We start from the raw sequence: 6,022 nt of genomic DNA, 5'->3' as shown, positions 1-6,022 counted from the left end.
AGAAAAATAACATTTTACACAAAAATGTTGGTTTCGTTGGACAAAAATCAAGAAGGACCTGGCTGCAGCCTGCAGATAGAGGTGGGGTTGCACGTGTCACACCACCACATACCTATAGTTGGTGATATAGAAAGAAACACAGATATAGAAAGAAACACAGTGCAAAAACATAATACACATGAACATGCCTTTTTCACAAATTCATGTTTTTGTTGATTACATGGAAATGATACAGGCATCGTGTTCAAACGCTTATGTTTTCAAGCCCCCAAAACAGAGTTATTGAAGACACCTGATGTTAACAAACAGAATCACTGAAGGAGAAAAATCTAAATTTTGGTTACCATTACGGTGATCAGTGTTAGCTTTGTTTGGGCTCTTGACCCTTAAACTTTTAAACAGATATTTTTTTGGTTGCTTTAGTTATGATACAGCTAGAAACGCCAAGAAATGAGATCAGGGGCCCGTTTCACAAAGGAGGTTAAGTGAAAACTCTGAGTATGTTAACCCTGAAATAAGGGAAACACTAGGTTTTCTGTTTCAGAATGGGAGGTTTGTCAAACACGAGAAAGCAGGGTAAGTCAAGTCCGTTTCTGAAAGAGAGCTAACTTATACTCAGAGTCAGTTACCATGGTAACTTACTCTATGAATCTAACCTGGTCAGGAACAGGTTTTCTTCGATAAACCCAGAGTTTCTTTCGGTCTCCTCCCATTTTTTAAACACTTCATTGATGCACGCTGGAAAAATGCTCTTCTTACTAAGTAGTTTTTTTCTTCTTCTTTTCTTTCCCCAAGTACAATATAAAAAAAAATCATAAAATAAAGATTGATTTTCTATATAAGAAAACGATATAAGATACTTAATGGTTACTTGTCAAGTCAAGTCACCTTTATTTATATAGTGCTTTAAACAAAATACATTGTGTCAAAGCAACTGAACAACACTTATTAGGAAAACAGTGTGTCAAGTGTGTTCAGTTTAAATAGTGTCTATGCATTTATTTGCAATCAAGTCAAAGATATCAATGTAGATGAAGTGACCCCAACTAAGCAAGCTAGAGGTGACAGCAGCAAGGAACCAAAGCTCCATCGGTGACAGAATGGAGAAAAAAACCTTGAGAGAAACCAGGCTCAGTTGGGGGGGGGGGGGGGGGCAGTTCTCCTCTGACCAGACGAAACCAGCAGTTCAATTCCAGGCTGCAGCAAAGTCAGATTGTGCAGAAGAATCATCTGTTTCTTGTGGTCTTGTCCTGGTGTTCATCTGAGACAAGGTCTTTACAGGGGATCTGTATCTGGGACTCTAGATGTCCTGGTCTCCGCTGTCTTTCAGGGCTGTAGAGGTCCTTTCTAAGTGCTGATCCACCATCTGGTCTGGATACGTACTGGATCCGGGTGACTCCAGTAACCCTCTGATCTGGATACAGACTGGATCTGGTGGTTACTGTGACCTCGGAATAAGAGAGAAACAGACTAATATTAGCGTAGATGCCATTCTTCTAATTATGTAGCAAGTACTTTGGGCATTATGGGAAGTGTTCCCGGTTCCGGTTTACCTAACTAACCTAGAACACTGTCTAAGACTTAATGGCTACTCTGTCAATTCTTCGTCATCAGTTAGAAACCTAGGTGTGCTATTTGATAGCAATCTTTCCTTAGAAAGCCATGTTTCTAGCATTTGTAAAACTGCATTTTTCCATCTCAAAAATAAATCTAAATTACGGCCTATGTATGTATGTATCTATCTAGGTGAAAGAGTTTCTATGTGCTGAGAATTAACTGACCTCTGTGACGTGAGGCAGCTAGCAGACGGTCGGTTTAGCCAGTTTGTCTGCTTCTTGACCTGGACCCCAGTTAGTCAAGTATAAACTCTAAGACTATTTGCCATATTTGTAGAGAGAAGAGCGGCGCCACCCCAGGAGGAATGAAGGCCATCTCTTTTCAACAGGTCAGGTCTGCCCCAAAAGCTCGTCCAATTGTCTATGAAACCTATGTTATTCTGCGGGCACCACTTAGACATCCAGCCATTGAGTGATGACAATCTGCTATGCATCTCATCACCACGGTGAGCAGGGAGGGGACCAGAGCAAATTACAGTGTCTGACATTGTACTTGCAAGTTCACACACCTCTTTAAAGTTATTTTTAGTGATCTCCGACTGGTGAAGTCGAACATCATTAGTGCCGGCATGAATAACAATCTTACTGTCTTTATGTTTAGCATTAGCCAGCACTTTTAAATTTGCCAAAATGTCAGGCGCTCTGGCTCCCGGTAAACATTTGACTATGGTGGCTGGTGTCTCTATATTCACGTTCTGTACAATAGAATCGCCAATAACTAGAGCACTTTCATCAGGTTTCTCAGTGGGTGCATCACTGAGTGGGGAGAACCTGTTTAATGTTTTGATCGGAACAGAAGAGCAGTGTTTTGACCCACGACTATGCTGCCTCACTGTCACCCAGTTGCCCTGCTGCAGGGGCTCTGTTGTTGGAACCGAACAATGTACAGGAATCCCTGAGCTAGACGCATCCAAAGCCGTATTTAGAGCCCTAACATTCTTACTGTCCTCAATTAAAGTTTGGATGCGTGTCTCTAATTCTGAAATCTTCTCTGTCAGCCTAACTATTTCCCTGCATTTATCACATGTGAATCCCTCATCAGCGACAGAGATAGATAAACTGTACATGTGGCAAGAGGTGCAAATAACAATAGCAGGAGAAGCCATTACTCACCGTGCTTGATGAAATATTCTTACCACAGTTGTTTTGAAGTACTTGTGAAAAACTGGAGCGAGAGAGAGGAGAGGAGAAAAGAAAACAGCGATAGGTTCGAATGAAAATGTTAATGACAAGCTAACGAGTGCCAACGCAATGCAGGTGCACTGCACCCACGGATATAAAAGTGAAAGATTAAAATTAATCTGATAAGATTAATCAATAATATCAAAAATATGGTGTGAATTAAGTTATATTTTATCACTTTAAACAACAGAGAGTGATAGTAAGATAAAGATTCTAGAGAAAAAACAGCTACACTGAGCTACGATCAGCTGCAGCAAGGCCAGCAGGCCAACAGGAAGCAGAGACAACACTGTCCAACAGCGACACCCACAGTTGCTTGTAAGCATCTAATTAGATTATTTCTAATTAATTCTATTGTGTTAAATTTTATTATTAATATTGCTTGTAATCTGTTGACAATTTTATTGAGTAAATATAGAGAATCACTTACGGTGATTTGCTGTGATAAACAACACTGCAAAAGATGCCTGTTATATCAGTAGCATGGTGGGTAAAAGACATGTGATGAAAGATCTTAATTAGGTTTTTGTCCCAATAAATTTGCATTCAATTTTTAGGTATGATCATTTAAACACACTTTGTAATTGCATTCTGTTTTATAATGTACTGCAGTACTGAAATATAAATATCTACCACCTAACTACTATTTACACAACTCTCATTGCCCAACCTATTTTTTGAAGGACACAGATGTGCTGGCCCACAACTGGCCCAGCCTCCTTCATTACGCTTTTCCCCTCATCACTCCGATCCTTCAGGTCATCAGACGAGTCAGGGAAGACAAGCAAAGAGACCTCCTGGTGGCCCCACTCTGGAGGAACCAAGTTTGGTCCTCGGAGCTATTGAGGCTTTCCACGAAAGCCCCATGGCCAATCCCCCTGAAGTGGGACCTCCTCTCTCAGGCAAACAGGACAATCTGGCATCCACAACCAGAACTCTGGGCTTTGCACTTATGGACTTTAAGCCTCCCCAGGGATGTGCTACACAGCATTGCTCAGGTGAGAGCAAAAATAGGTTGGGCAATGCGAGTTGCTTTCTGGGGCATAGAGGTCGACATGCCTTCCCGAAGATCTCCCAGATATTGAGAACCGTCTGGGGATGGAGCATCCACTCATCCGAAGGGACATTGATCTGAGATAGCATGTCCGCTCCCCCAGATTTGTCTTGCCAGGTATATGTGTCACATAGAGTGATCGCAGCCTGGGTAATGCCCATTCCAAGAGTTGAAATGCCAATGCACAGAGCCGGCTGGACAAAAGGCCGCCATGGTGATTAATTTAGGACGAAGAAATGTAATGTCCGCAACACTGCTAACTCCCATAATTTATTAAAAAACAAGCAACGTTTCGACCCTCAGGTCTTCAGGTACGATCAGCTCACCTCCACATAAAAGCACACACCTCAGTCACCCAGTTTGTCCGATCTCATAGCTGCAAAGCGGAACCATTCCTGTTGCTTAACTACCTGCATTGACTCTCTACTAACCTCGCTACTTACCTCTTATTGATCCATTCTCCTAGACTCCTGTGTTTCTCCGGTGTCCCTCCATCATTGCTCCCAAGTGTATCCTACAATCCCTTCTCCAAGCTCTCCTCTCCAGTGTGAACCCTGAGGTGTGTGCAACGTGTCTGCTATCCTGGTCACCCCATCGTCGGCTCTGGAAATACCCAATACCCCATCCTGTCATTCAAGCCTGATTCAGCAATCTCACCGAACAGTCTCACTTGCAGATCTCCCGTGCCCAATAACATCCAACTTAAAATAAAACTTACCAATTCTTACCTTCTGTCTCAGAGTCTGTGTGTTACACATTCCTTTATATAATCCAAAATTTTGGAAGAAAAACATTGCTATGCTTTGATGGTACTTAAATAATGCAATAAACTTTCATTAAACAACAGAAGATGTAACATAAAGCCCAATGTACATTTTCTGATAACATAAAACTATTTAAAAACATGATTATTTAAACAGAATAATTTTAAACGTGGAGTGTCCTGCAGGGAATTCTGGGAATATCACTTTACAGTTTTTGACTGTAAATTATACATTGATTTGTACATTGTACATATACATTGAAAAGTACATGCAATATTTTCCATCACAAACTGAATTTCATTTTTAGATTGAGAAGGTCCATCCTCCCAAGTCTCTCTTATGACGTCCAGCACCCCCCTGGGCTTGCGACCATAGAGCAACTCGAAGGGGGAAAACCCAATGGAGGCTTGCGGGACCTCTTGCACAGCGAACAACAGGGGTTCCATCTGTCCCAATTTTTGGCGTCTTCTTGAACGAATTTACGAATCATTGTCTTAAGCATGCGATTAAAACGTTTGACCAGCCCGTTCGTTTGTGGGTGAAAGATGCTCGTCCAAATCGATTTAATGCCCAATAATTCATAAAGTTCGCATAACGTCCGTGACATAAACGCCGTGCCCTGATCAGTGAGGATTTCCTTAGGAATCCCCACTCGGGAGAAAACAGTGTGTTAGCAACACTCTTAGCGGAAATGTTGTGGAGAGCCACTGCTTCTGGATATCGTGTTGCATAATCAACAATGACTAATGCAAAACGATGTCCTCGTGCTGATCCCTCTAATGGCCTGATGAGGTCCATGCCAATTCTCTCGAAGGGGACTTGCATTAATGGGAGGGGACACAAAGGCGCTTTTGGGGTGACTGGTGGGTTTACCAACTGAAATTCACGACAAGCAGGGCACCACCTGTGCACATTCTCGTGAATGCCCGGCCAAAAAAATCGGCTCATGAGGCGATTTAGTGTCATTCCTTGTCTTAAATGATCAGCCATTGGATTAGAATGAGCCGCCTGAAAAAGCATTTCCCGGCGGCTCCTAGGAACTAATAACTGGGTTGTATCTTCTTTTGTCTGAGCGTTTTGGGTCACTCGATACAATCTATCTTTAATTATTGCAAAATATGGAAAGGTAAGCGGCTGTCCAGGATGGAGAGGCTGACTGTCGATGTTCCTAACATGTTCAAACGCACATTTTAGCGTCTCATCCTGAGATTGCTCCAGGGGAAAATCATCGCTCTCCGAGAGAATAATTCTCTCAATTTTGCTCTGTTCCCCTGAGGCAGTACTCAGTGGTCCCGGTTCAGTCTCTCCTGCCTGCACACTCGCATTCCCCTCTGGTGCATTCTTTCCCCAAGAGGCATCCGTACCTGTCCACAAAATGGTCCAGATCCCCGCAAAGCCAGCAGGCG

Source organism: Carassius carassius, chromosome 13 (genome assembly GCF_963082965.1).
Source record: "Carassius carassius chromosome 13, fCarCar2.1, whole genome shotgun sequence".
Taxonomy (NCBI): domain Eukaryota; kingdom Metazoa; phylum Chordata; class Actinopteri; order Cypriniformes; family Cyprinidae; genus Carassius; species Carassius carassius.
Note: the sequence above shows the minus strand (reverse complement) of the source record.